Below are 10,224 nucleotides of genomic sequence, written 5' to 3'. Positions count from 1 at the left end.
GACCGTGCCTCTTTTTAATGAATTTAGTTTGTAAACACAAGTTATTGTTTGGTAGGGTATGTATATGTGTGTATCTATGGTTCAAATATACCTAAAATGGAGTTCTGTTACACTCAGGTTTCTCCCACTACTATTTTTTGAAACTAGATGGCATTTCTAATTTGGAGTCTAGTTGAGAGAGCAGCTTAGCCGTTGGCATATGAAAAAATGGCAGAAAATCAATGTCTCCAAAATACATGGGCTGAAATGAGATAAAAGCGAGTAACTGGCTTTGCTCCACAGAGTCATCCACGGACCCAACCGGGGGACCATGCCGCAGCTTCCATCTCTGGGTCTAAGGTGGTTGCTCAAGTTGTCATCCTTTCGCAATGGCAAAAAGAGAAGAGAGTGAAGAGCGTGCAGCTCCCCTACTGAAAAGAAGGGGGAAGTGCTGGAAGTTGCCCACATCACAGCGCCCACTGGTCAACACTTACATGGCCGCACCCGCCATGGGGAAGCTGGAGGATGTAGAGGGAAATGGGGATTTCGGACTTGTATTACTTAAGGGAGGAAAGGGAGAATGGAAACGGGAAAACAAGTAGAAGTTTCTCTTACATAATCTAAAAGGGCCTGAAAATCTTAGAAAAGAATTCATGTTATGTTTTTCTGGCATTCAGAGTTTCTTCTGCAAGGATCAGAGCACTTTAACCATTTTATCAACATTTGCCTGTAAACTGTATAACATTACATCAGTCAGAAGTCTTTACCTTTCTGTATTCCTAATTGAGTAAGTGGCACTAGAGCTGTGGACAATGAACTGGCCAGTCAAGTCCCAGATCCCAATGTTGAGATAAACGCTCGTGGAGTAAGGTGGACTGAAACGCAGATCCATGAGCTTCCTATGGACTCAGGTTTAGCATGAACTTCTCAATAGTCCCATGGTCTCTGTCAACGTGTACACTCTAGCTCCCTTCTCACTAAGTCAGTCATTGTAGGATAAACGGTCAATGTTTTAAAATGCAACTTGTCAAAACTCTGTAGATCTCACTTTCATTGAGTTTCAAAGTGAATACTATTGACATCTTGGGGAAGGTAGTTCTTTATGTGCATCCTTCCCAGATATGAAAGGCCAGGAGCAACTTCCCAGCCCCATCCCTCATTGTGATAGTTGAGAAGTACCCCTGACGTTTCCAGACCCACCCTCTAGAGGGCGGTAGCTTCCCAAATTGAGAAAATGATTGGTAGTCGATTTTTAGATGATTTTGGAGAGAATGAAATACTGTTAATTTTACAAGTTAAAATTGTGACCATTATATTTCTATGTACTGTTCATAGATTGGAGCTTAGGCCTGAATCTTTAGATTAAATGAAGAAAATATGGTAAACTTGGCATTTGTGGAAAAATACAGAACCCCAAAACTGATGCTGTATTTACCCTGAAAACTTATAATGTATTTTAGAGAGCAGAACATTTCTCCCTCCTTATCTTCTCTCTAGGCTTTTACACCTCTCTACTAGCAAAGATTCCATTTTTAAATGTTCATAACTTATATTCTCAGGTTTCTCTTACCTCTAAAATTCAATGGTTACGTTTTGACCAAGGAGTATCTAAAAAATGTTCCAATGTACCTTGCAATGTACCAGTGCAATTTACTAAGTAAGTTTCAGTTTCTCTGGTTATATCAGTCTCTTTGGGTCATCATTTTCTCATCTATAAAATGAGGGAGTTACACTATATATTTCTCAGTCCTAACCTTTTATGATTCTCAGCAAAAACAGGCAGGAAAGCCAGGAAAGAGTGGTTACAATACCTCAGACAGAAAAAAGAAAAGGCCCTCTGAGCATAGGGCAATTAACTGCTGCTAGAATCTGCTATTAATTTACATTCTGCCAACCTAATGCAGCCAAGGATCACTGCCGGTCTATCCAACTGATCCACAGCGGATTTGCTATAAGAAAGTTCTCTTACTGTGTTGGTTTCTAAGTCAGCTTACTGATACTTTATTATTATTTTTTTTTTTTTGCGGTACGCAGGCCTCTCACGTTGTGGCCTCTTCCGTTGCGGAGCACAGGCTCCGGACGCGCAGGCTCAGTGGCCATGGCACACGGGCCCAGCCGCTCCGCGGCATGTGAACTCTTCCTGGACCGGGGCACGAACCCGTGTCCCCTGCATCGGCAGGCGGACTCTCAACCACTGCGCCACCAGGGAAGCCCAGCTTACTGACACTTATTAATCCATTGAACTAAGTGCGAAGACTGCCCTTCCATCACTAATCATTTACACTGTGGCAGCATGCAAGAATTAGTAAAGAGTAGAAATTAATGGCAAGGTGTCAGGACAGCCCCCTCCTGTCCACAGGACAGAGGCTGAAGTACCCCCATCTCTCTTCCCACCACCCCTGCCGTCACCTTTAAAACAGCAGCATTTTCTTCAAAGTTACAAAGTGAAGCTTAACACATTTTGTATTTTTAATTACCATAAACAGCAAGCCCTACCAATCATCAGGGCTTTACTGTGTAGTTCCCCAGAGTCCAAATGTGTTTATGATACTTGGGACACTTCCCATGACAACCAAGAAGTGGAGCACAAGATGCAATCCTGTGTGCTTGTGTTTCTTGATCACTCAGACGCTTTTTGCAAAATGGAAATCAAGGCTAGTTTCCTGCAGATGACTAACTTGGAGCTCCAGCTGTGCCAGACATGGCAGAGCTGTTAATCACTGAGTAGGAACCCAGCACTGAAGCTGAGGCGAGCTGTTTTGTCGATGGCCTCTGACCATTTACCCTGGCTTCCCTCCCACTTGGCTCTGTCTTGTGGAGCAATAGAATCATTTCCATTCTTTCTCAGAATGTTCCATTTTCTCTTGGCGGCTCTCCTCCTCCCCGGGGGATTGTTTTCTTTCAACTGTCAAAGAGTAGTGCTTAAACAATAAAAACAAAACTTCAGACTCACGTGAATCCAATAGATAGCACCTCTGCCTGCTCTTAATGTCTCTGTCATGTTGTCTGCCCCACTGATGCCCTGTAGTGGGTGGGAATGGCTAAAGATTAACATTTTAGGGGCTTCCCTGGTGGCGCAGTGGTTGGGAGTCCGCCTGCCAATGCAGGGGATGCGGGTTCGTGCCCCGGTCTGGGAGGATCCCACATGCCACAGAGCGGCCGGGCCCATGAGCCATGGCCGCTGAGCCTGCGCGTCCGGAGCCTGTGCTCCACAATGGGAGAGGCCGCAGCATGAGGGGCCCGCATACTGCAAAAAAAAAAAAAAAGAAAGAAAATTAACGTTTTAACATCATATAGGAATGATGCCTCACTTTTCCCCTTCATGTCAAAGACCATCGATATTCTCTCATTTAGTACAGGAGTTTCATGATCTGAATATACCTAAGAGCATACTTAATATACCCATGGCTTAGAGCCCCAGGTTCCTGTTTTGCAGAAGCTTGCTTTTGCTTCTCAAACAATTCTCAGAATTTACCTTCTGCCTAATCAACCTAGTGGAAGAATTTGGTCATAATATTCTCACTGGTAGGTGCAACAGGTATGATGCTTAATCACAGTCAGTACATCTGGCCAGGAGTATTGGTAAATCTGAGAAAACTGAGGCCACACAGAGATACATGTGCTAGAGAACACATCATCAGGTAATTTTGGACATGAGAGACTGCCAAGATCCTTTCTAACTTTTCAGTAATTCCCTGGAAAACAGCCAGCATTCAGTACAGGAATGAATGAATTAGAACGAGAGAACTTTTCTATTTGGGGTGTTGTTTTTTGCCTTCCCTGAAAAATAGCAATAGAGCAGACTTAAATTTGCTTAGTAGCACTGACACATTTCTAGGGTTTCTTCCCGTCCTGCCTAAATGCAATACCTTAAGATAGTTGTATTTGAGACTATTCCTAGCTGCTATGATCACATGATAGCCCATATAGCTTCTTTTAATTCCTTACATTCTTATAATACTACTAGTGGCTAGCCCTTATTTAGCACATACAATGAGCCAGGCACTGTTTTAAGCATTTTATATAGGTTAACTGTATCCTTAGAACAACCCCATGTAGGAGGTATATACTATTATTACCTGTATTTAGAGATGAAGCTGAGGTAAAAGTAATTGCCCAGGGTCACACAACTAATGAGTGACAGAGCCGTGATTCAAACACAAGCTCCAGTACCCTGTGGGTTTGTTTAATTATACAGTAAAAATGACTTTTTTCCCCCTTTCAATGTACAGTTCTATGGATTTTTAATATACATATAGGTTCGTTTAACAACCATCATAATCAGGACAGAAAAGTTCCAACAACACCCAGGTTTTTAACCACCCAACAATACTTCCTGTATTTACTAGAATCCATTACAAATCTAAAAGCGAGAACTTTTCAACCTTAGGAGGGAAATGTGTTATCTTAGAAAAGAAAACCACTTTGAAGGCCTCCAAAGAAGGTAATGACACAATTTTCTTGTAAACTCTGTGTTACTGACCCTTCCTAATTTCCTTTGAATCCTCCCATATACAATTCCAGCCTGAGAAGAATATTCCTAAAAACAATTCCTCAGAGCTGGTGTGTGTGTGTGTGTGCGTGTGCGTGTGTGTGCACGCACGGTGTGCTGCACCCTTGCTGTCTTACTTCAGCAATGCTGCCCAAACCTAAACAAGTGTCCCACTGTGATTTCCATGCTGTCTTACCATCTCAGGCAGCTTTAAAACGAAAGTGCTTTCATAGCTGGCTGGGAATCTTTTCACATTGCTAGTGAGCTTTGCCAAGTACCACGGACAGATCACAGCATGAGTGGAGATCCTAACCCACAATCCTGATTAAGAAAATAGGAGGGCTTCCCTGGTGGTGCAGTGGTTAAGAGTCCGCCTGCCGATGCAGGGGATACGAGTTCGTGCTCCGGTCCGGGAAGATCCCACATGCCACAGAGCGGCTGGGCCTGTGAGCCATGGCCGCTGAGCCTGTGCGTCTGGAGCCTGTGCTCCGCAACGGGAGAGGCCACAACAGTGAGAGGCCCGCGTACCGCAAAAAAAAAAAAAAGAAAAGAAAAGAAAATAGGAAATTACATACACAGGAAATTTGGAATGCAAACATCCAAAGAATTAGATCACTGAACTATCCTAAAATAGAAACCTATTTAAAATCCTGATCCTATTAGTGACATAGGAGAACTGGTGGTCCGTATTTATTCACAAAACCAATAGCTTCAAAAACAATATTTGGCCCTGAACTTAAGTGGCCTTGTCTTTTGTACTTGTGTAGCACTCATCCTGTTTCCTGTTCCTTTTCACATCTTACTTTCACTAAAAGGGGATCCTGGTTGCCCACTTAAAGGCCTTTTATTAATCTCCAGTTTTCCTCAGCATTTAACATCTGGCCTAAAAAGATTTTTTTCCTGTCTTTGACTTTAAACTATGGTTAAATATTCAACAGGAAGGAAAATTAGAAAAATGGGGACGACTGTCCCTTAAAATATCGGATGAAAGATGTATTTTATTGAAGCACTAGCTAAAAAAATTTGTTTTTCACTGGACAACTAAGGCTATTACATAAAGTAATTCTGAGGAATGTGTTGAAGATTTGCAGCACAGGGAGTTGGCTAATACTGTTCAATAAAAGATAACAATGCTTAGCAGTCCCACTAACCCACCAACTCTACCATTCAGCGTGGCTTCAGTAACTTCTAGGTACAGTTACTCATTTGTCAATTGGAAACGCTTCTTTTTTAACCAGATTGAGGGCATAATTAGGTTTGTATCCACATATGTTGCTGAGCAGCTAACCACCCCAAAACTTAGTGACTTGAAACAGCTTCTATTTGGCTCTTTAGTTGGGCAGTTTAATCTGGGCTCTGCTCAGTGTTTCTTCTGCTCTATGGGGACATGCATTTACAGACCTCAGTCCATGTCAGAAGCTTCAGCTGCGATGGCTGTAATAGGTGAGAAACCTGGACCTTTTTCCATGGGTCCCTCTCTCTACCTAGAATATCATCCTATAGTAGGCTAGTTCAGGCTTGTTCACAAGGTCATCATGTTCAGAAAAAGCATGAGAGTAGAAGCTGCAAGGCCTCTGGAGGCTGAAGCTCAGAAATCACGCAATGTCACTCTGCTGCATTCTATTGGTCAAAGCAAGTCGCAATGGCAGCACAGACTCAAGCTGACTGGAAGGGCTGCAAAGAATCTGTGGCCACTTTCATCCACCACAAGGTTTCAGCATGTTCATCACCTTGAGGAAAATGCAGTATAACATGCTATATATTCTAACCTATGTGAAGAGAATCCATTGTAAATTTATCAAATAAGAAATCTGATGCTAACTTAAATTTACCTCAGGAGTCAGATACATAGAGCAGCTACGTGACTGAGAAAAGGAGGGAACACAAGGCTGTAGGATTTTGATTTCATCATAAATCTTTTAGGAATAGTTTGGTTTTTTTTTAACTGTGGGTGTATTACTTTCCTAAATTTAAGATGACCAAAAACTCCATTCAGATGCAAATCTAAGCTATCTCCACTCCCTTACCACATAAATGATGAATGTTAAATGAACACGTTATCCATCATTTTGTTATTATAAGCAACACTAAATTAAACATCCCGAATATATACATCTTGTGTTAAAACAAACAAAAAAAAACTTGAACATAAAGAGTGCAAGACATGATTACTATTAGCAAATCTGAAAGTTCTACCTTTTTTTTGAAATTTATTTTTGGCTGCGTTGGTTCTTCGTTGCTTGCACGCAGGCTTTTTAGTTGCAGCAAGTGGGCGTTATTCTTCTTTGCAGTGCGCAGGCCTCTCATTGCAGTGGCTTCTCTTGTTGCGGAACATGGGCTCTAGACCTGTGGGTTTCAGTAGTTGTGGCTCACGGGCTCTAGCTTGTGGCACACGGGCTTAGTTGCTCCGCGGCATGTAGGATCTTGCTGGACCAGGGCTCGAACCCGTCCCCCCCGCATTGGCAGGCGGATTCTTAACCACTGCTCCACCAGGGAAGCCCTGAAAGAAGTTCTATCTTAAGAACACAAGCATAAACATAACTTGTAAGGCTGTAAGATATTATGGGTTCCCTGAATCACTCACTCCACATGGCGTCCACTCTCAAAGTACTTCCAAAGTGTCAACCAATTTTGGCAATAATTAAAGTGATAAAACCAGATATATCCATACAATAAAACATGATGCGATAGTTGTAGAGAATGAAAATAGTCCTAAATACTGACTAAAGATCTCCAAATTCTACTCATTGCAGAGTATCAATAATCTCAGTTATGTAAAATGCATAGAAATCAAGCATTTAACATGCATACACATATGGAGGTAAAGAGTTAATATTAACCATTAATAGTATTTAATTCTTAAGAAACAAATGAGAGTAAGAAGACTAATAGGAAGAGAGCTAGTCAAGATAGATTTTAACGTGTTTGAGTTTTATAAGTATGCAGTTGTACGTGCATTATGTGATCTTTAAAAAGTAATTAGAGCACAAAAAAAAAATGAAATTAAAGGTGTGGTATTTCAAAATCAATATAAGAATTAGGATTCTGTTCTCTAAAATTGCCCCTTCTGGTGGTAGAATCTTGACCACTGGTAAATTTCCACAACTTAATCCTTAAGGCATTCCATCAAGCTTTCATAAATTTTATAGCACTGTTACAAGATAAGCAGAGAGAAATGTGATAAATCTGAGTTTCAGTCGTTCAGTGTAATAGTCTCACGAGAGTCTCATTTAGGAAGCCTGAAAGGGCACCCTCCCCCAACCCCACAGGATGAATGGGGGTAAACAAATGACTGTGAGATAACACAGAAACAAGAACCTGGGTCTATGGGGAAAGGGGAAAGAAAGCTCTTTTTGATAGAGAATATCAGTTACCATAAAAGATATAATTGACTCAAGCAAAAAATCAATATACGCTAAAATCACTGGGTTTGTTGAAGATAATTTCGCTATATCATCCCACAGAATGTTAATTACAAAGGGAAATAAATAATAACTTAGTGGAGAAATCTGGTAGACAACACATTAACCAAATAGTAAAAATTAACACAACCAATAACGGCATCATGTGTCTTCTGACGTAATGCACCAGTACTTACTATTCCTGCCAAGATGCATAACCTGAATTGAGGCATGAAGAAGCAATCAGAATAATCCAAATTAAGGAGCATTCTTTAAACAGCTTCCAACTCTTCATGCTGTGAAGGACGAATGCTAAGGAGTTATTCCAAATTAAAGGAAACTGAAGAGATGTGACAACTAAATACAATGAGGGATTAGGAACAGGGAGACTGTTTAAGATTAGTATTAAGCGATTTGGCACAGTCTGAACTACACCAATCTTTAAAGTCCTGAATTTGATTTTTACAGTACGATTGTACAAGAGAATGCCCTTATCCTTAGGAGATACAAACTGATGTATTCAGAGATGAAGGGGTATGCCTACAACTTAATTTCTGGGGGTCCACCACATAAGACACACATAATATACAGAAGGCAAAATGTGAGTGGTGGATCCAAATAATGGGTACACAAGATTTCAGGGTACCACTGCTCCAACTTCTCTGTAAGTTTAAACATTTGTTTCTTAAAGTCGCTTTCTCAAGACTTGCTATTTCCTGCTACTTGAGTGAACTCTCCTCCTTGCCTTGCTAATGCATCCAGACAATACCGACGTCTATGAACCAAGATTTCTGTATTACCAGAATTTTTAAGTTACAGTAAAACGACCATTGTATATTAATTAGTTGAAATTAAGGAGAAGCACACACACAGAAAAACACCACAAACACAATCCTTGGCCTGGGCAATCAACTATTTGCCCTTCTAAGGGCCAGATATTGTTTTAGGTACTTGAGTAAAGCAGTGAATACAAAAGCATTCTGACTCTAGTGGAGATTACAATATCATCTGACACAAAAACCCACATACTACTTTAACATTAAAAGCTATTTTGCAAGACATGGAAGAGAAGCAGGTGGCTTATACAACTTAATCAATGCCAAACAGAGGAAGCACTTTATATATTTAAGGATACTTACTTGCTTTGTTATCTAGTGGAAAAGGTCTTAATACTAAAACTACATGCCAAGCACTAGGCTAAGTGCTTAATAAGCACTTAACACTCGGGAATTCCCTGGCGGTCCAGTGGTTCGCACTCGGTGCTTCCAATGCCATTGCCCAGGTTCAATCTCTGATCGGGGAACTAAGATCCCGTAAGCCATGCAGCAGAGACAAAAAAAATATTTAAAAAACCAACAAAAGCATTTAACACTCAAAAGCCACTCTATGGATAGAAGTACCATATGCCCCCATTTTCTGGATGAAGAAACAGGTTCAGTAAAGTTAAAAATGATTTGCCCAATTACAGTAGTAAGAGGCCCATCGTGAACCAGCTCTAATTGCAAGGCCAACCAAGCACTTAGTACAGCAAGCATCAAAATCCTTTAAAAAGGCATTTTGTGACACTGAAACTTCCCGATTACCAGAGATCAGTACATTATCCTTAGCATCTTCACCAACCTGCCCTTATGGAGCTGAAGACAAGACCTCTGAAGTACTCTTGGAGGGGAGCTCATACTACCGTACCGTTAACTCTGCCTACAAACTAGGGTCAAGCCCTTAGTGAGACATGAGCAGAATACAAGCATGGCCAAAGGGTAAACGTAAAATGGATGACTGAGAAAGGAGTAGCAAAGGACTGGAGAAACACACTTGTAACCAAACACACTTGTAACTTGAGGGTAACAAACCAAGTCACACATCAATAACATTTATATATTCGTGATAAACTCCCCATATATCCTTAGTTAGGCAGAAATTTTCATACTTGTTATCGATTCCACCATGCCAATAAAATAAATGGTGGAAATTCATTTTGCTTTTCGCTGATAAAGTCTTGCAGGAGGGGAAAGAGGGTGAATCACTCATCAATTCAACAAAAAATATGCATTCTTTCCTGACTCACGATCTTCTAGGTCACCTGCTACATCAGGACAGAATGCAATCCAGTTGTTCTGATGTTTCTCCAACTCACTCTCCCTTTTCTCTCAAGTCCAAAAATACCTAAGCCTTCAACATAAAGCACAACTGTTTATTTCCATTAACAAAGGAAGCAGAACCTTACTACAGTATGGCTTATCACTTTCCCTTGGATTTCACTTTCATCTCAGACTTCCACTAGTAGAGTAAAATCCTTAAAATACTGCCCTAGCATTCAGTGAACACTCAATGTAACTTAATCTTATTTTCCCT

This window comes from Tursiops truncatus, chromosome 5 (genome assembly GCF_011762595.2).
Source record: "Tursiops truncatus isolate mTurTru1 chromosome 5, mTurTru1.mat.Y, whole genome shotgun sequence".
Taxonomy (NCBI): domain Eukaryota; kingdom Metazoa; phylum Chordata; class Mammalia; order Artiodactyla; family Delphinidae; genus Tursiops; species Tursiops truncatus.
The sequence above is the reverse complement of the archived record's forward strand: the minus strand, read 5'-3'. Positions refer to the sequence as shown.